The sequence below is a fragment of the Macaca mulatta genome, chromosome X (genome assembly GCF_049350105.2).
Source record: "Macaca mulatta isolate MMU2019108-1 chromosome X, T2T-MMU8v2.0, whole genome shotgun sequence".
Classification (NCBI taxonomy): Eukaryota; Metazoa; Chordata; class Mammalia; order Primates; family Cercopithecidae; genus Macaca; species Macaca mulatta.
This window is the reverse complement of record NC_133426.1, coordinates 150,548,684-150,571,194: the sequence shown is the minus strand read 5'-3', so window position 1 is coordinate 150,571,194 and position 22,511 is coordinate 150,548,684. Positions and strand designations below refer to the sequence as shown.

At 35.1% G+C, this 22,511-nt stretch overlaps 1 long non-coding RNA gene and 1 pseudogene across 2 annotated transcripts in view; one reads left to right on the top strand and one right to left on the bottom strand.

The window, feature by feature from the left end:
- LOC144338700 (uncharacterized) overlaps window positions 1–22,511 on the top strand; it is a 320,354-nt gene that overhangs the window by 121,734 nt on the left and 176,109 nt on the right. The gene's annotated exons all lie outside the window — the stretch shown is intronic.
- Window positions 10,574–11,236, bottom strand: LOC100423991 (ribonucleoside-diphosphate reductase subunit M2 pseudogene; annotated as a pseudogene).

Below are 22,511 nucleotides of genomic sequence, written 5' to 3'. Positions count from 1 at the left end.
TTTCCTATTGTGAATAGTGTTGCAATGAATATGTGCATGCATGTGTCTTTGTAATAGAATGATTTCTATTTCTTTGGGTATATACCCAGTAATGAGGTTTCTGTGTGTGTGTGTGTGTGTTTTATTTTTTTAATTATACTTTAAGTTCTGGGACACATATGCAGAACGTGCAGGTTTGTTACATAGGTATACAGGTGTCATGGTGGTTTGCTGCACCCATCAACCTGTCTTCTACCTTAGGTATTTTTCCTAAACTCTCCCTCCCCTAGACCCCACCTCCTGACAGGCCCCAGTGTGTGATGTTCCCCTCCCTGTGTCCATGTGTTCTCACTGTTCACCTTCCACTTATGAGTGAGAACGTGTGGTGTTTGGTTTTCTGTTCCCGTGTTAGTTTGCTGAGTATGATGGTTTCCAACTTCATCCATGTCCCTGAAAAGGAAATGAACTCTTCCTGGTTTACTATGGCCTTGACCTCTCAGGCTCAGATGATCCTCCCACCTCAACCTCCTGAGTAGCTGGGACTGCTGCAGGAAAGTGCCACCACACCTGGGTAATTTTTTGGTTGTTTGTTTGTTTTTTGTGTGTTTGTAGTGATGGGGGTTTGCCATGTTGGCAAGGCTGGTCTGGAACTCCTGGGGCTCAAGTGATCTGCCCACCTTGGCCCCTGAAAATGCTGAGATTATAAGCATGAGCCAATGTGCCTGGCCTTTTTTAAAAAAATCTTTGACTTCTCCAATTTGCACCCTCATGCTGATCCTCATTACCATACACCTTGACTATAACAACTGTCTATTTTCTTTCCTTGCCTTAAATATTTCTACCCCATAATTACCAGCATCTGGCACATATTAGGCACCTGGCAAGTATTTGGTTAATTAAATCCAATGGAAACTATTAACCACCACATATTGCGATATTCCCACTTCAGAAGTCATATCTCAGTTATTCAGTATCTGACCCTATATTTTCTAAATCCAGTTTTATTTACCTCTACTCTTCTTAGTGGACTTTAATAGAGTCGCCTAGTCTTCTATTCCATGCATATTTTATGAAACTCTCAGTTCCTTTATATTCAAACAAGACACACCATTAAAGCCTAATAAAGTGCTACTTTTTTTGAAATATTCTCTTAGCTTCTCAGCTGACAGAATTTTTGTCCACATCTGACTTCCACAGTATTGTATTCAAGCTGCAATGGGGCCCTGTAATGTAAGTATTGGTGTACACAGCTGGGTTACATGTTAAACCAAATAAACTTCCTGAGGTCAGGGCCCACATTTCACACTATTTTATTTTCCCTGAAATACCTATCACTGAAATGCAAAGAACTGTTTTATAATTGAATAAATGGCCTATTAGGATATGAGATATGAATCCTTTCATAAGCTTATTTATCATAAAATTGTTTTTTATTCTGAGTGGTTGTGGCCAATTCAGAGCTAAGTAGGCCAACCTATTAAATTCTAATCACTTGGCTGAACAAAAGCTGATTTCATAAATCATAGTTTAATAGCCTGTCTATAATTTCTTTAGGGTTTTTCAGCTGCACATTAATGCTTGTTTAGCCAGTCAGTTCAATAATTGAAATTATACAGCCAGTAGTAAAGGTAGTAAATAGCCTGTTCAGTTTGTGTCATCAAGCCTTATACCAGAAATTTCTGTGCTGAGATTTCTTGGATAACCACCATATCTAATGCTATTCTCCATGTACACTGATATCAAACACATTATTTGTTGTTTCTATAAAGGAAGGGATTCCAGGGCATGTGATTTTCCTAATGTGCCTTCATATTTTAGACTTGCAATCAATCAGATTTCAGATCTTTCTAATCTGCTTCCCATAAATTCACTTAGTTTGAAGAATGTCTAACTCCTCTAAATAATATATCCCTATTTCTTTATCAGAGCCTGCATATGGAGAAAATAAAACCATAGTATTTAAAATTAACTGTAGGGCTTACATTATGACCCTAAATTTTTACTAGTAAATCTAAGGACATATTATTACACCCTCTCTCCCCAACTCCACATGTGTCCGTTTGTGGTAAACTCTTGATAAGTAACTTCTGAGACAAATTCCCAATCTTGGGTCAATAACCCTACAGGACAACACACACATGCGCACACACACACACACACGCACGCGTGCGCACACACACACACACACACACACTAGAGTCAAGACTTACATTCTTTGGTCATTGGGTCACTAGGCTATTTTCTAGAGTAATTACATCATCTACTTCTAAGATATAACATTGGTGAATGCAACTTAGTCTAATCAAACAGTTTGAATTTAGACTATAATATTATGGTTAAAATGTAAATGTCTGGTTAGAATCTAGCTCTGTGTATTTAGAGAACTGGTGAGCTATTTTTGCCCATTGTGGCTCAATCCTTGGATGTCTGACCATGAGGATATGCTTGGAAATTACAAGCTGGTCATAATCAAAATAATTTGTCTGCTCTTTATCTTTCTCCCCTTTCTGTTCTCAACAAGAGGACTACATTCAACTGACTTTATGAGTTTGAGACCTCAGTGACATGCTCTCTTGTTTGTCTTTAGGCAATGAGACAGACACACAGCTTGTGTTGATGTTAGTACAAATGTTCATATCTCATATCAGAAATACTGGCTCTCATTTGGCCAAAGAAGAAAACATCCAAGACTTTTGATAAGAAAACACATCCCCACGTCTGTAATCCTAGCACTTTAGGAGGCTGAGGCAGGCTGATCACCTGAGTTCAGGAGTTCGAGACCAGCCTAGCCAACATGGTGAAACCCCGTCTCTACTAAAAATGCAAAAATTAACTAGACGTGGTGGCGTCTGTAGTTAAGCTATATGGGACGCTGAGGCAGGAGAACAGCTTGAACCCAGGTGGCAGAGGTTGCAGTGAGATCACGCCACTGCATGCCAGCCTGGGCGACAGAGCAAGACTCCATCTCAAAAGAAAGAAAACACATCCCAATTATCTACAATATATATCATGTACTCTGTGGAGAGGTAGTGTGCTTTGGGTTGGAGCTCTTACTCACTGGGTTTTGAAAAGATATCAGCAATAGTTCTAAAGCTTCTTTTGTCTTTATGCTGTGAACCTGTGTCTCTGTATAAAGATCAACTAGTCTAGGGAAGCAAAAAATTAAATTATCTTACTTTCTCCTTAAATTGGAAAAACTAACCATTCTTCAACCAATAGAGTTATTTAATAAAATATTTTTGGATGTATACCTGGGAGTATATTATTGGGTTGCATGGTAACTCTATGTGTAACTTTTTGAGGAACCGCCAAACTGTTTTTCATGGTGGCTGTGTGATTTTACATCCACACCAGCAGTGTATGAGGGTTCCAGTTTCTTCACATCCTCATCAATATTTTAATTTTAATGTCTACTTTTAATTACAGCCATCCTAGTAGTGTGACAGTCTTGACTTTCATTTCTTTAATGGCTGATAATGTGAAGTATTTTTAGTATACTTATTGACAATTTCTTGACAGAAATGTCTACTCAGATACGTTCCTCATTTTTTAATTGGTTATTTTTTGTGTATTTAACATTGAGCTATAAGAGTTCTTAGCAGATGTATCTTTGCAAGCATATTCTCTCATTCTGTGGGTTGTCTTCTCATTTTCTTGATGATGTTTTTTGAAACAAATATATTTTCACTGTTTATAATGTACAATTCATCTATGGTTTTGCTTGTGCTTTTGGGATCATATCTAATAAGTCTTTGCCTAATTTATGGTCATGAAGATTTATACCTATGTTAATTTCTAAGGATTTTATCGTTTTAGTTCTTACATTCGGTTTGCCAGGTTTAAGCAATTCTCCTGCTTCAGCCTCCCAAGTATCACAGGCGCCCTGCCTCAGCCTGGGATCACAGGCGCCCGCCACTACACCCCACTATTTTCTTGTATTTTTAGTAGAGATGGGGTTTCACTATGTTGGCCAAGCTGGTCTCGAACTCCTGACCTCAAGGGATCCATCCACATCGGCCTCCCAAAATGCTGGGATTACCAGCGCGAGCCACTGCGCCTGGTCTTGAGTTATTTTTTATATGGTTTGAGGTAAAGGTATAAATTCATTCTTTGTATGTGGATATTCACTTGTTATTTATTAAAGATAATATTTTTCCATTAAATTATCTTGGCATTATTATTAAAAATCAGTTTACTATAAATGTGACAGTTTATTTCTGGACTTTAAATTCTATTCAGTTGATTATACATGTATATGTATATCTATATCTGTATTGAACCTTCTTATGCCAGTACTGCAATATCCTGATTACTGTAGTTTTATAATAACTTTTGAAATGGGGAAGTATGAGTCCTCTATATTTATTACTCTTTTTGAAGATTCTTTTGGCTTTTATGGATTGATTACATTTTTATATGATTTTTAAGATCAGCTTATCATTTTCTGGAAAAAAAAAAAAAAAAGCCAGCTCGGGTTTTGATAGGGATTGTGTTAAATGTGTAGATCCATTGGAAGAGTATTGCCGTGTAAATAATATTACATCTTCTGGCCCATGAACATGGAATATTTTTCTATTCAAAGTTACCCTCTTCAATTTATTTTAATGATGTTTTATAGTTTTCAGTGTACAGGCCTTACACTTCTCTTGTTAAGTTTATTTTAGGTATTTGATTGTAAATAAAATTATTTCTTAATTTCATTTTTTATATTTTTACTGGTATAGAGAAATATCATTGGTTTTTCTATATTAATCTCGTTTTCTGCAACCTGGTTGAACTGTTTCTTTTTGGATTGCTAAGGATTTTTTGTACACAGCTCATGTCATATGTAAATAGAAAGATATTTGCAATTATTACTTTCTGATATGGATATTTTATATTTTTAAATATTCCTGGCTATTATTTCCAGTACAATTTTTAATAGAAGTGGTGAACACAAACATCTCCATTTTTTCCTTGTTTTTAGGGGAAAAAACTTTCATTCTTTCATCATTAGGTGTGATGTAATATTTGAGTTTTTTGTAGATTCCCTTTGTCAGGTTGAGGAAGTTTCTTTCTATTCCTAGTTTGTTGAGGTTTTTTTTTAAATAAAAAATGGATATCATTAAATACATTTTTTACATCTATTGAGATGATGATATAATTCTTGTTCTTTGTTCTTTTAACATGCTGTATTGCACTGTTTGAATTATGGCTATTCAACCAAACTTGAATTTCTGCGCTAAATCTTACTTGGTCACTATATATAATTATTTTTAGTTATTGCCGAATATAATTTGCTACTATGTAATTTAGGATTTGTTACACATATTCAAAAGGGATATTAATCTCAAGTTTTCTTTTGAGGTCTTCATCGGACTTTGGTATTAAAATAACATTGGCCTCATGGAATGAGAAGTGTTCCATGTTCTATTTTTTGGAAAAGTTTTTGAAGAATTGGTATTAGATTTTCTTTAAATATTTGGAATAATTCACTCATTTCTCATCTTTTCTTTGTTGAAATTTACCTGATTTTAATTTACATATAATTTTTAAGCGACCTAATAACAGTACTCCTTCTGGTATCTATTGCTATCCTCTTTACTGCCTTGAAACTTGTATGGGCATAAATCGTTGTCTCAATTTACCACTGTTATAGCTAAGACCAGACCAGATTATAATATTTAACAGTATCTACTGTAGAACTGAGTATAACACAAATAAATTACTCTTCATAAACTGGCCCAAAACTGTATGTTACCTATATTTGCTCATAGAGTCCAGCCAAGTTATCTTACGTTCCTCTTCTCATCTTATCCCCGGGCCTGCCAACATTTTCCTGTAGGTCTTACTATGGTTCACCTACTCTGCTAACCTGGTCCCAAATCCTTGAGATTAGATATAATAAATTTAGTTTTACAAGCTGCATAGATGTTACTCTGCTATTCCTGTATTATCCAGATACTTTGGCATTCCATTTTATAATGAGATATAGTTTTAATTTTGCAAAACTTAAAGGATCATTCAGTTTTTTCTCTTACCCTAGAACAAAGATATTTCCTTCTCTCAAAGGTGAATCCATGTCACCATCTCTAGAGAAAAAGGAAATAACAAAGAAATAAAAACATAGTGCTAGTCTAGTCATTTAGGTTTTTTAAAACTGTGATCCTGTCATTCTAAGACACATTGGGCCCTATTCATTTAAATCATATCATCATGGAATGTTTAGAAGAAGAAGAAATCTTAGCAATATTCGGATAACTGGCCAGGCATGGTGGCTCACGTATGTAGTCCCAGCACTTTGGGAGACTGAGACAGGTGAATCACTTGAGGCTCGGAGGTCAAGACCAGCCTGGTCAACATAGAGAAACCCTGTCTCTACTAGAAATACAAAAGAATTAGCTAAGCATGGTGGTGCATGTCTGTAATCCCAACTACTCGCAAGGCTAAGGCATGTGAACTGCTTGAACTTGGGAGGTGGAGGCTGCAGTGAGCCGAGGTTGCACCATTGCACTTCAGCCTGGGCAAGGGAGTGAAACTCTCTCAGAAAAAAAAAAAAATACTTAGATAACTGACAATAATTAGGCCAATTAATTACATTGTTGAATGAATTGATACTCATAGAGATTAAGAAATAAAGTGACTTGCCTAAAATATTGTGGATAACATCAGGTACTTACTAGAACTCAAGATATACACAAATGTGCTCACATACAGTCACACGGACTCCCCATTCAACATATTAAAGCTATTTATCCTACCTGAATTAAAAATAATATTTGATTAATGCTGAAAGAAAGGGTGCAAATAACAGAAGCCTTTTTCGTTTTCCTTGGGGCTAACTTTAGCTTTTTTATTCATCTTAACCTACACACTCTTGCCTTTTGCAGTTAATATGTGCTTATCGGAGCTGTACTACAGTACCTATTCCAAAGTTAAATAACTAAACTCAGCAATATTTGCAAGTTTTATGCTAAATAGAAATATAAAAATGATAGCTATCATTTTCAACACATAAGCCTTACAACAACACTTTGAGGTAAGATATATTATTTATTGATTATTAACTTTTATATTTATGCATTTGTATTAGTTGTACATATTTATGAGGTACATGGGATATTTTGATGCAGTCATACAATATGTAATATCAAATCAGCGTTACTGAGATACGCATCACTTTAAACATTTATCATTTATTTGTGGTAGATACATTCCAATCCCATTTTTCTATTTATTTTTAAATGTATAATAAATGATTGTTAACTATAGTCACCCTATTGTGCTACCAAACATTATATCTTATTCCTTCTATCTAACTGTATCTTTGTATCCATTAACCAACCACCCTTTATCCTCCATTACCTACTACTCTTCCCAGCTCCAGTAACCATTATTTCATCCTCTATCTCCATGAGTTCGTTTTTTTAAATCTCCTATGTATGAATGAGAACATGCAATATTTGTCTTTCTGTGCCAGACTTATTTCACTTAACATAATGACTGCCAGTACTGTCCATGTATTTTAAAATGACAGGATTATATTATTTTTATTATCATCTTATGTATCATTTTATGGCTGGATGTTCATATATATATATATGTATATATATAAGTTTTTCTTCATCCATTCATCCATTGGTGAATGCTTAGTTTGCTTTCATTATCTTAGTCATTGTGAATAGTGCCGCGACAAACATGAGAGTGCAGATACCTTTTCAGTATATTGATTTCATCTGGTCATATACCTAGCAGTAGGACCGCTGAATCATATGGTTTTATTTCTAGATTTTTGCGAAACCTGCATATTGTTCTCCATAGTGGCTGTACTAATTTACATTCCTGCTAACAGTATATGAGGATTCCCTTTTCTCCACATCCTCTCCAGCATTTGTTATTGCCTGAATTTTTAAAGGTTAACCTATTTATTTTACCACCAAGATCTTTTTCACACCATAAGCAGTAGCAACAGTCAATAGCTTTTGATGATTTTGAGAATGTAATTTTAATTTTTTATTTTTTGTAAATTTGTTATTTATAATTTGTATGGGTACCTAGTAGGTGTATATGTTTATGGGGTATATAAGATGTATTGATATAGCCATGCGGTGCATTATAATCACATCATGGAAGATTGAGTATTCATACCCTCAAGCATTTATCCTTTGTGTTACAAACAATCTAATTACATAATTTTGGTTAATTTAAAATGTACAATTAAGCTATTAATGACTGTACTCACACTGTTGTGCTATCAAATAGTAGGTCTTTTTCATCCTATCTAACTATTTTTTTTGTACCCATTAACAGCCCCCACTACTCTTCCCAGCCTCTGGTAACCATCCTTCTATTTTCTATCTCCATGAGTTCAATGATTTTTGTTTTTAAGATCCCACAAATAACTGAGAACATCCAATGTTTGTCTTTCTGTGCCTGGCTTATTTAACTTAACATAATGATATCCAATGCCATCCATGTTGTTGTAAATTACTGGATCTCATTCTTTTCTGTGGCTGAATAATACTCCATTGTGTATCTGTACCACATTTTCTTTATCCATTCATCTGTTGATGGAGACATTGGTTGCTTTCAAACCTTGGCTATTTTGAACAGTGCTGAAACCAACACAGGAGTGCAGATATCTTTTCAATATACTGATTTCCTTTCTTTTGGGTATATACCCTGCAGTGGGATTTCTGGATCATATGATAGCTCTATTATTACTATTTTGAGGAACCTCCAAATTGTCTTCCATAGTGGCTGTACTAATTTACATTCCCACCAATAGTGTACAAGGTTTCCCTTTTCTCCCCATCCTCACCAGCATCTGCTATTGCCTTTGTGATAAAAGTCATTTTAACTAGAGTAACATGATATCTCATTGTAGCATTTCCCTGATGATTAGTGATCTTGAACATTTTTATATACCTTTTCACCATTTCTATGTTCTTTATTGATAAATGCTTCTTCAGATCTTTTACTTATTTTTAATCAGATTTGTTTTTTTTTCTTTTTTTTTGTGATGAGTTGTTTGAGTTCCTTATATATTCTGGTAATTAATTCTTTGTCAGATGTGTTGTTTGCAAATATTTTCTCCCATTCTGTGCGTTGTCTCTTCATTTTGCTGATTGTTTCCTTGCCTTTGCAGACACTTTTTAACTTGATGTGATCCCATTTGTCCAGTTTTGCTTTAATTTCCTGTACTTTTGAGGTCTTAAAAAATATTTGCCCAGCCCAGACCAATGGTCTCTAGAAATTTTCATGGTACAAATCCTCACCACGATGTTCTAGCACCTGAAGCAGATAGATGAGGCTTCTGAAGAGGATGATACACTCTGGACGAATAGTAATCCATCAAATCTTGGCTACCATGAACAATGCCACAATTAACATGAGAGTGCAGATACCTCTTCAGTGTACTGATTTCCTGTATTTTTCTGTTTTCTTTTTTTTAATTCTCAGAATTTTACCTCCATTTTAGGTGTCTTAAAGTGTAACACCTGAAATTATTTTTACGGCACATCAAAAGTATCCTTGAAGGTCAAAGCTGGGACTGTAATTTTGTATCATTCTTTCATATGTTGTTGTTGTTACTGCTTCATTGCTCATACAATCATATGCAACATTTCTACTGTGAACTCTTGGTTTTCTCTTTTAACTGTCTCTTGATTTGATATGTTGGCAATGACAAACTCTACTGGGCTTGGTTATGGTCTCAACCTTTTGTTTAATCTTTCTGTTATTTTCATCATACCCAGATGTGTCATTTGACTCTGGCTCATGATGTGGATCAGTTAACATTCATGAATTACAGCAAAGCCTAGGGCAAATATTCTTGTTTATTGGCTAATTTGTTAATACATTCGTGAATTCCTGCACATTCAGTTTCATTTTACAAACGTTTTACAAATCATGTAATGATTATCTTCCTTTACACTGTAAAGGTAATGATGAGAGAACCCAATTACTATCTTGAATTAAACCCTAGAAATTTCCTCCCCAGTGAGATCCTTCCCCCAACTTGGCTATTACAAGTAATTGCAATACTATTCTTCTAATAATTCAGTCCAAACTCCTGGGAGGCATTCATATTTGATTTCATTCATTCTTTAGTATCTCACATCTAATTCATCAGCTAATTTTATTGTCTCTGGCTTCAAATCATGTACATAATATGGTCCCTTATCATCATCTCCACTGTTACCAGCCTAGACCAAGATACTATCCTCTCTTTCTTGGATTATTGCAATAGCATCTCTAATGTCACCCTGCTTCTGTACTTAACTCTCTCCAATGTCTATTCTCAGCATATTAGCTAGGTGATCCTTTACAAATAAACATATGTTCATGTAATTCTTCTGCTCAGATTTCTCTTCTGGCTACCCATCTCAATAAAATAACCAAAGTTTTTATAATAGCTTTTAAGGCCCTTAGAATTTTGCCAGAAATTTTTCATTGTCCATATCCCTTACAGCTTTCCACTTCATCCGCACTCAGCATAAGACACAATGGCCTTCTTGCTATTTATTGAAATGACCAGTCAAACAAACCTTTGTCTCGAGACAGCACTTGGTGTTCCCTCTGTTAAAAACACTCTTCCTCCCTTAGATATTATTCAAATTGTTGACTCTCTCACATTCTCTAAGTCATTGCCCAAATATTTTTTACTTAAGAAGGCATCACTGACTAACTTTAAAACACACCCATTCAGGCAAGCAAAGTAACAGTGTAAACCCTCATCACTGCTAATAAGTTCATTGGAAAATGTGAGGCCAGGCATCAGTCCTTGTTTCTTGAGCCAGAATATCAGTGCAAAAGAACCAGAAAAGAAGGTGCTTTCCACTAGGGCAAAGGCTGCAACACGTTCTCCATGGGTAACGTCTTTGTTCCCAATCCAACACAAGACTCAAACTGCCTTCTTCTTGACACAGGCATTGTTCCAATGGCATTGAAGAGAAATTCCCTTTCTTTGTTATCTTTAATGTGTGTCAATAAGGAGACTATTTATGTCAGAATGTATGTTTTCTGTAGCAATTTGGAAGCCATAGAAGCAGAAGGTTTCTGTAATCTGAATTTCTTGAACAAATTGTTCCACCAAGTTTTCATCTACTATCCCATCACATGCTGCAAAGAAAGCCAGAATATAGGATATAAAATATCTTTCCTCAGGCTTCAGGGCTTCCCAGTGCCAAATGTCCTTGGACAGATTCACCTCCTGGGCCATCCAGAAAGAAACCTCTACTTTCTTATACGTTTTCCAAATATCATGACAGACCATCAGAGCAGATAGTAAAGCAAATAATTATCAATGCTGCTAGGATAGAACAGGAGTTCCTCACTGATGACTTGCCAGTGAACCTCATTAGGATGAACTGCACTTTAATGAAGTAATACATTGAGTTTGTGGCCAACAGACTTATGATGGAACTGGGTTTTTAAGACTTAATGGAGAATATTTCACTGGAAGGAAAGATAAAGTTCTTTGAGAAGAGGGTAGGTGAGTATCAAAAGATGGCAGTGATATCAAGTGCAATAGATAATTCTTTTACTTTGGATGCCGACTTCTAAATAAGCTTAATATATGATGTTATTTTGCTGATTTTTTCCCTCTAATCAAAAAGAAAACAAAGTGTATCAACTAGCTTACACCATCAGTTGTCCATAGTGTTCATTAACAGCATCTTTATTACTGTATAGCTACCTCACAATCAATACTGTTGATTTATAATGCTAGTGGTATCACCTAGAAAGAGAGAAATTTTAAGACAAAAGCTACTCAAATTCTTATAAAAGAGCTTGTCCGTTTTTTGCTTGTGTGGGATCGCAGTTGACAGTGGTAATCTTGACTTTAAAGTGAGTGGCAACCCTCTAGTGAGCTTGGCCCAGTAGGATTAAACATTCACATCCTAGCACAGGCAGTTGAAAGATGCAGCCCACTGCTACAAACAGATTTTGAAGTTTAGTTAACTAATTTGTATATGAAATTTTGGCTTTACAACCACAAATATTGTTTGTACTGTTAAGGTACTAGCCTAATTTATTTGGTTTCTACACCAAATACAAAGTATTCTATTGACCACCAAGGGGAATTAATTTGAAATTTACTAAGTAACTAAAGTAATTAAACTCGTGTAGACTAAGCATATAGTTTCCAAGTTTTATTTTCTTTAATGAATTGAAATACTGTTTATTCAACTTTAAAATCAATCCTGTGCATACTTAGGTATTATTCGGTTGGTACCACATAAAAGACAGGTTGTTATTTATACTGTAGTCTAGGTAGAGTGTCATGAGGATCTGTATCCCACATGAGATAGAGTACTATGGGATAAGAGTCGGATAAAAGATAAAGGAGTATCTTTCAGGGCAAGAAGATTCTAACTTAAATCATTAGAAATTTAGGCATGTTCGGCTGGGCACAGTGGCTCACGCCTGTAATCCCAGCACTTTGGGAGGCCGAGGCGGGTGGATCACGAGGTCAGGAGATCGAGATCATCCTGGCTAACATGGTGAAACCCCGTCTCTACTAAAAATATAAAAAATTAGCAGGGAGTGGTGGTGGGCACCTGTAGGAGTTTGCAGTGAGCTGAGATTGAACCACTGTACTCCAGCCTGGGTAACAGAGTGAGACTCCGTCTACAAAAAAAAAAAAAAAAAAAAAAAAAAGAAAGAAAAAAATGGAAATTTAAGCATGTTCTGGGTCTTAATATGTGTGAGGGTCCATATCATTTTATTTCTCACATTTTGTTTTCCCCGACTTCTAGTTCATATGAAAAAACCCTTGAAGTGTGTTTTATACGTGGGAGCTAAGGTGGTATTTTAAATTTTCAAGTCATCCTTGAACGAAATGAACCATCTAAGATCTTGCTTCTGTTAAATGGTAAAATCAGAACTGAAGTTGTATCTTCTAAAGGTTGTTTTTTCTTGTTTTGTTTAATTTATGTGTAAGTAGGTACTATTGAGTTAGTTCATTTATATTTACTACATCATTTTTAGAAAATATTTTTATTATTTATTTATTTTTAGATTTTACCTGTAGTTTATACTTTGAAATACTCATCAGGTAGTGTGTTATAATTCTAGCATTTGTCTAAACGTGAGCATCATGTGGTGGAGTCGTGAGCTTCAGTAGGATAGTCTACAAGTTATTAATACATTTTCCATCCAGATATTAATTTCAGAAGGAAGTATAAACTAATATATATTCTTAAGAGGTCTAATTTGAATTAATCTGGCTTTATGTTGGGAAAAAAATGCTGAGACATTGCATGAAAGAATTAAATTTTGGTCACCTTTGTTAATTGTTTGTATTGTCTACTGGTTGTTTGACATTTGACCTGTTCTATTGTCAGTTTTCTTCGTTATTGATGTTGTAGTCAATTTTACAATTCCTATAAGACTTTTTTTTTTTTTCCTTGGAGATGGAGTCTTGCTCTGTCACCCAGGCTGGAGTGCAGTGGAGTGATCTTGGCTCACTGCAACCTCCGCTTCCCAGGTTCAAGCAATTCTCCTGCCTTAGCCTCCCGAGTAGCTGGGACTACAGGTATACACCACCACGCCCGGCTAACGTTTTGTATTTGAGTAGAGACGGGGTTTCACCATGTGACCCAGGCTGGTCTCCAGCTCCTGAGCTCAGGCAATCTGCCCATCTCGGCCTCCCAAAGTGCTAGGATTACAGGTGTGATCCCCCGTGCCCAGTCTTCTGTTTTTTAATTGTTAAAGTTAATAAAACCAAATTGTATGGTCAAAAATAAAAAAATAAAAAATACAACACACCCACTCTCACCAACATCCTTCCCATGTCCCCAAACAAAAACACACACCTGCCACTTCTATCTCTCTTTCCTCCTTCATTTTGCTACTTGAAGCACATCGTTATACACACACTGTACACACACCCTGTTTTACCTATTCATTGCATATATTTTTCTGAACACCCTTACTAGAAGTGTAAGGTAAGTGCAACCACAAAAGTAAGTTGCATGTATTTTCTTTTTATTTTGTTCACTGCTGTATCTATACAACCCACAAAAGTATCTGGTATAACATAGAAGTCACTGACTATTAAATGAATGAATGTATGATTATATGAGTATAATTAATTTTCAAAAAGCAATTACATTTAGAGTACCTTTATAAAGACAAAGTATATAAAAATCCATTGGAACATCTAGGAATAAATTTAGGATCTACATGAAGAAACTCAAAATGCTTCCTGGAAATATAAAAGGTGACTTGATTAAAAGGATGTTCCAGTGATTAAAGGGGTGTTCTCATGTTCCAATGCGGAAAGGCTAAATAATAAAAAAGGCAATATAATTTAAAAATTAATTTACATATTTAAAATAATGAAATTATATTTCCTGATACATCCCAGCACCTAAAACAATTTTTGTCACCTCAATAAATATGTGTTAATAAATGATCCCTGCCCTCTAGGAGCTCAGATTTCAGTGAGGTGCATATAAAGTGAACAGGTCAAGGCACTTAAACAAAAAAGAGCAACACGTAAACAAGATAGACAATCTCTCTCTCTTCTGTGTCTCCATAATAATGAATACCTTACTTTGTTGTAAGGATATGCACACACATAGATCCTCTATTATGCTTAAATCCCTCCTTATTGAAACTATCCCTTTATCGTTTATATCTCCTTTCTCATCATGGAACTTTAAACATAACAGAAACAAAAAAACATGAATATTACTTTGTCTCCTATCACTTCTTAATGTAACTTTTATTGTGTCCATAATAGATATGTCTCTCCCCACCCACCATGCACTGATATACATCTAAGTATAATTGTTTCTTAATTCCCCACACTGTGATATTCTAACCTTCAGAGACCCAATCTAAATCATCTCTTGCTTTTTGAAATATCCTCTAGTCTCTCAGGAAGACTTAATCACCTCTTCACCTCTTTGTTTCTGTAAAATTTGTTCATAATGCTGTCAATTATGAAGATAAAGGCAACTTCCTAACTATGTGAATGCCACAGGATATAATGATCCTGGTTCCTTGACACTAAAGAATACCACACATGCATACGAGTCCTGACAATTTAATGGAGCAGAGCTAGGACACCAGCCCACACATTTAATTCAGAAAGAAATAAACAACTATCTTATTTGGGATCTTTGCTACCCTCATCCAAATATACAGCTTGAGATTTTAAAATATTTATCAGATTATATCTCATCAACACTTTGTTCACAGTAAAATACAATCTCCTAAGCAGCTTACAAAGCCCTGCATGATCTGGCCCCTGGCAATCTTCCTTACCTTTTTCTATCAACATGCCCTCACTAACTCTGCTTTCGCCATACTGTCCTCATTGTTGTTGCTCAACACATGAAGCTTATTCCCATTTTAGGGTTTATGCACATGGTAGTCTTTCTCTGGCTGAAGCACCTCTGCCAGATACTCCATTGGCTCACTTTGTCACTTCATTTATAACTCTGTTCAAATGTCGTCTCCTTAGAGGCCTATGCTGACCATACAATCTAAAATGTTCCTCTAGCACTGAGACCTTTACCCTTATTTAGTTTCTTCATGGCACTTATCACTGCCTGGAATTATATTTTATATATGGTTGCTTATTGTCTGTTTCCATTGCTAGAATGTTAGCTCCATCAAGGCAGCATCTTTGTCTGCTTTATTTACTGTTGTATCACTAGTACCTAGTATTGCACTCATCACATTGCAGGTTATAAAATTGTTTTTGAATGAATGAATAGATGTATGGACTTGGAGAAGCTCAGATTGCTCAAGTATTCTTACTTTGTTGACTAAATCTGCGTCATATTTCCTTTTGTCTTAAATGTAATCGCTTTTCCTATTTTTGTTTTGTTTCATTTCATTTTATTATTTATTTTAATTATCCAACAACCCTGTGAGGGAGAAAAGCATGCTTATTTTTCTAATTTGTAGATTAAGAAACTAATCTAACTTAAAGTAAGTTTAGTAACTTATCTCAATTATGACAGCTAATAATAGTAGAAGCAGGAATTCATGTCTGACTGGTTCTGGAGGCCATGCCCTTTTGCATACACAACTCTACATTTTTGAAAAAACCCTCAACACATCTATTATTTTTCGATATAATAGCTCTTGAATATTGATAATAATAATCACCCTTACTTATACTTGTTCACAGTATATTTGTTCATTTTCTTTAACCATTTCCCTTATAATTTCCCAATTACACAGTATCCTAGCTTTTCTCATCTAGATGCATTCCAATATGTACATGGACTTTAAAAGGCAGAGCTCAGGTATAAACAGTCTTCAAACTGCAGCCTGACTAGTCACAATAACAGAAGAATTATTAATTTAATAATCTGAGATCTGATATTTTATTATTGTAGCAGCTACTTGTATTGGATGCTAAGAAGAAAACTGGAGAACACCACTAGATATTGTGATTGACTTTGTCAGACAAAGAATTTCCTCCATTTCACCTTATGATCATTGATTGAAAATGTATTTCGTGTAAGCAATCTAAATATAAAAAATTAATGTATCATTCTTAGAATTTATCCTGTTTATTTTATTCAGTCTATCAGTCCAGGTTGTTAGGATCACTGTGGATCTTGGTTTTTGTCTTCACTCTATTCTGTAAACCATCACTGAATCATCTCTAAAATAACTCCCTTTTAAATATCATTTGCTCAGTCAAAATATGTAAAATCATTGCATTTGACTTACTTGATATTTAAGTATATTTGATACCATTGCCAAAGTCAGATTTATAGTCCTAGAATGTCAATCCTTTTTCCCTCTGCCTAGTCAGAATATTAACTTCCAGTCCCATTTTCACCAACAAACAAGACTATGTCTATTTTTCTTTGGTCACTTTGAATGTAGGCATGATTTCACATTATTTAGCTTTTAACTTTTATTTTAGTTTTGTATTCAAAGGTGGTTTCTAAGCAGCAGATCGACAAGGGGTAAGTCTTATGATTATGTATGTACCCATGATACAACCATAGATCTAGATGTATTGTAGATGCCCTGCAGATATTTTGTTTATGAACAATTCTTTAGAGTGTCAATGATCAATCCATATTAACCTGCAAATTCTAGGATATATGGGAATATAAATCTGCTTTTGCTTGCAATTGTATCCTCAGTATTAAATACAGAATCTGGTAAATAGCATATGATCAGTCAATGTTTGGATAATTAATAAATGGAGGTAGAAAGAACAGCATGGGTGAACACTCTAATCAAAGTCACGTTTTAAAAACCAGAATTCATCTCGACGTCCATCCAACCATTTACAAAGCATTTATGGAGTGTCTATATGCCAGGTACTCTTTTTGGCCTTCAAACAACTTACTTTCTAGTGGAGAGAGATACAATAATGAACCAAGAATCAAATAAAATTATTCAGATAAAGACACGTGCCCAGGAAGAGTATAGGACAGGGTAATTATCTTGATGTGACAAAAATTGACATGGGGATTACTCAACAATTAATTTTCTTTGCAAATAAGGGTATTTATGAAATGATAGCACGGATCTTAAAGCCTACTCCTGGAACTTCTAAGAAACAAATGCTATATGAATCCTTCACTTGAGCCCTTCTCTCCTCTAATTATCTGAGCTGTCTATAGAGGTTTGATTAGTGTTTCCCCAGAATTTGTTCATCAGGATCAGGGTGGGCCCTAATCAACTGACTAGCATCTATTAGAAGAGGGAAATTAGGATACAGTCACACACAGAGGAAAATGTCATATGAAGACACCAGTACACACAGGTGGAAGAAGATATGATAACTAAGGCCAAGACTAGAGTGATACAACTGCAGGTCAAAGAATACTAAGGATTACTAGCAATCATGAGAGCTAGCAAGAGGTAAAGAATAATCCTTCCCTAGGGCCTTTCAGAGGAAAGAGAACCCAATCCATCCATTGGTTTCAGACTTCTAGTCTTCAAAACAATAAGAGTAGATTTCTGTTGTTTTAACCCACCCAGTTTGTAATACTTTTTTATAGCAGCCCTAGTAAGTGATTATGTTGCCACAGCTCTGGAAGTGTTTTTCTTTTGAAGTATATACTTCATACTAATTGCTAGGCAGGATTTTGGCTTAGAAAACTAGGGAGAATGGCTGTTATTTGCATGTTTAAGTGTTTCTGCCATAGATAGTACTCTTTGGTAAAATTTGTGTGCCTGACCTTTCATTAATGCAATTGAAAGACCTCCCACAGATAAAAGTTAAGGAGTTAAAAAAAATCTAAGTCAAATCTTAGAGCATAAAGCATCAAAGGAAATAAGAACATTAGTTGCCACTCATGACTTAAACCTTCACAGTCAAGAAGGGTTAGGAATTTTATCGTAAATTAATAAAATTGTATAAAGTCCCATTCAAAGTCATCCCAAATGCACAAATATAAGGAGGAAGCAACACAATACCTTGGCTTTGGAAATGAACAATCCAGGCTTGATCTTGAATCTTATTTCCTCTACATTCTCACATCTGATCTCGGTCAGGGCACTTAATCGCTCTGAGCCTCAATTTTCCAAGCTATAAAATAGGAATGATGACAGCTTTTCTTCAGTAATCTTATGAAAAATAGAGAGAATGTTAAAAAGTGTGTGTCAAAGTCCCTGACAAGTGTTATGCCCTCCATAAATAGTAGCTATTATTAAACTAGGTTAAATGAAAATTGAGAAGTATAGGAATACCTGTTTCAGAGATATAAACTAGATTTGGGAAATTAATTGGGTTATAAAATGCAAAGGAAAAATTAATTACAATCAGTTTTAATTTAATTCCATCCACAAAATTAAACTTTCAGATTATTTTTCCCCCTCTCGTCTTCAAATTTCGTATACTATTAATTGACTGATTTTGTCCCATTAGGTCTGCTGAATGCTTAACGTTTATTTGATCCAGTTTTGTTTTAAATCTAATATATTCATGAAGTCTCTTATAGTATTTTATTGAGCATTGTCAATTCCCTAGCTTTGATATTAGCCATAGTTAAAGAGAAAATTCCTCAATTTAGTGGTGAGCATTTGTAGTGCAGTTTGAGATTGAAGCTACTGCAAAGCTAAAAGTGGTGATTGATTCAGATTTATACTTTATTTCAAATGTCAGAGTTTTCTCTTTAACTTTGTCTAATGGTAGGGTACAAGAGCAGATTAGGAAAAAAGTAGTAGAAAAGACTTCAGATGGGTTAAGGTGTTCTGACATCATTGCCAACTGTAGTGTTCCAGTTTATTTTTACCTGTCCCAATGACACTATGTCCCAGTGCAGAAGTATCGTGGCATTTTGCAAAAACATTTCAAGTCAAAGGTTCTTTAATTGCCATATTTATCTTGCTATCTTCTTCCCACAGATGCTCTCCTCACACAGTGTTCCCTTTGAAGTAAGGTAGCCAGAAATCTTCAGCAGGGAGGGAGCAAGCAAATTGCAAGAGTTTGAACAGTTTGTTTTGCTTACTGTCTGCTCATTTGGGAGATTTTAGATCTGTCAGGCTGCAAAACAAGTTCTGCATTCAAACACTTCACCAGAGACTTGGGGAGTAACTTAGCAATAATTCTTGAAGCTGAAGAAGAAATATTAGCACAATTAATATTACACCAGCATCAAACATTAATATCAAGAGACAGTATAGTGTAGGATATCTGTTTTCAAAGTGTGGTCTCGAGATGACTGGTGGTCCCTGATATCTTTCTAAAGGATCCACAAAATCAAAACTTTTCCATAACACTAAAATCTTTCATGCCTTTTGCATTCGTTTTCTTTAACAAGTACAAAGTGTTTCAAATGCTCCACGTCATGTGATATTGCAATAGGCTGAATGTAGAAGCAGATATGAGGGTCCAACCATCTATTAAACAAGGCCTTAAAGAGATTTGTGGTAATGTGAAGCCATAGCACTTTTCTCAATAATTTATTTTTGGAAAATGTAATTATTTCCATTAAAATGTTCTGTGTGTGTGGATGTAGTGGTTTTGTTATAGCTATTTTAATTAAGACATTTACTTTTAGATGATTTATTGTATATTCACATGAAATGAGTTGTAAGAAATAATGAAGGAAGATGATGTGTATGCTTTACCTCATTTACCTTGATGGTAACATCTGGCAAAACTGTAGTACCATATCACAGCCAGGATATTGACATTGATTCAATCAAGATGTAGAATATACAGAACCATAAACATGGAGACCTTTCATAGCCACACCCATTTCCCTTCCTCTACCATAGCTCGTGGCAACCTGAATCTGTTCTCAATTTCTATGAATTAATAAATAAGCATTTTTATTTCAGTTTAATTTTTCATATGGAAATGATTGGTGGGCATAACTCAGAATAATAAAAGGCCCTTGGGACATTCAAATATTTTTATCAGTGAACTGAGATGCCGAGACCAAAAAGTGTGAGAAATGCCAGAGGTGCAGTTAGGAGGAGCCCAGACTCTCAAGACAGACTGCATGGCTTGACTCTCAGCTCTACCACTTTCTAGTTGTTAATTGGGTATGTTATTAGCCTCTATATCTATCAGTTTAATGATCAGATTCGATCATTAGGATTCAATGAGTTTGTCATGTAGGTTACCTAGAACAATGTCTGGTAGGTAATGACTGTGAGAGTGTTAGAAGTTATTTTCTATTAGATGCCCAAGGTCTAGCCTTGGTCATGGGTGGGTTTGCCAACTAAAAGGTAGCAATGCACCCCTACCCAACCCCACGTACTTGGAGTAATTTCCTCTCTTTTCTGTTCACGTTCAAATCCTACCAATTTTAAATGATAGCGCAAATTATACCTCTTTCACTCATTGTTATTTCTTTGAAACCCTTTGCACTCTATGAAAACCCAGGTCACTCACTGTGGCTCTTACCCAAGATTGTATTTAATTACATACTATACTAGGTGAGTCTTGAACTATTTCACATGTGGATGTATCTTGACCGCACAACTAGTTTGTAAGAGTCTGAGACTCTTAAGATATTTTCCTCTATTCTCCTTATTGCCCTACATACAATCGATGCCTAGGATGTGCCTTTTGAATGAATGAACCATGTCAAAAAATGATAACTACATTAATTTTGAACCTAAACTTTCTATTTGATAAAGAATTCCAAGATTGAGGAATCTACCAAACTCAGTCCTTTATAAAATAACCCTTGAAGCTATTTACCAAGCAAGGTCTAAGTTAATTATTGAATTGTGTTGGGAACAATTATTTAATTGCATATCACAAAGAAATTATGGTTTTACAACAGGTAAAAAGAATGAAAAAGTGTGAAGAAAAATTACAAGGTTAAACTGATGTAAACTCATTTCTCAATATCTATTAGAAATAAGAATATTCTCTCACTGTATGTATGTGTGTGTATATTTCACTACAAAATACAGTCGTGTTACTAAGCTACCACATTCAAAAATATGTGGGCTGTTTCTGTTCATTAAACGTATAAATGTAGCCATATAAGGCTACAGATTCACAAATAACCAAAGAAAAACGTCAATCTAAGTCATATCCTGATTCTTGGGTAAATTTCACAGAAAGTAACAACACCCTTACACAATGCACATGCTTTATTCCTGTATCTGAGAATGTTTTACACATGAAAAATGGAAAAGTAAAACAACAATGTGGAATAAAAGCTCAACATAAATCTAGAATAACCCAAAATGTCTGATATAGCAACAACCTTAAATTGTTAGAGGAATACATATGCTAAGACCCTGGGGAGTAGAAGGCTTTTGGGCCTGGTGCCAGGGTTAAAAATGATATTATGGGTGATCATACAGCTTGGTGGCTCATTTTAGTCAGTCTTTAATACCACAGACTTCCCAACTCCAATGCTTCCAATGTTAAACTGTAATAACACCACAATGGCCTAGGAATGTCAATTACATATCAATGAAATCACATGACTATGTTTGTGCTGTGCTTCTGTCTAAGCTACAAGAACAATATCCTTGGAAACTTACTAAAATTTTATGCTTGTGTTCAATGTTGATAGAATAATGCTCTATTTTCCCCTTTTTCTACTCTTTCAGTAATACTTAAATATTGTCTTCTTAGTGCTTTCTCATATAGTACCAGTCATAAATATTTATTATATCATGTGTCACATTCGTATACTTACTAGTTTCTATGTGTTCTTCCCCCAAGACTGAGTTCTTAGCCCTATTTGATGTCACAGAAACCTTTAAAAATCCCATTAAAGTTCTGGATTCAAGCCACAGGTAGAGCAGGGGTAGCATACAGCAGTAGTTTAAGCATGTAGACTCTAGAGATGCACTGTCTGGATTTGAAACCCAGCTCTGCCAGGACACTGTGACCTTGAGGAAGTTACTTCATCTCTCTGTAACTCAGTTACCTCGTTTGCAATAGAAGCATAATAAAAATGGTACAAATGTAACAGAGATTTTGTGAAGATGAACTGAGTTAATGTATGTTAAGCATTTAGATTAGGGTGGAGCCTATATTAAAAATAAATGGATGAATCATACCTATGTAGTTTTGCATAGCATTTTAGAGTGTTTGTAGACTCTACGGTCATATATAGATTCATAAGACTTGG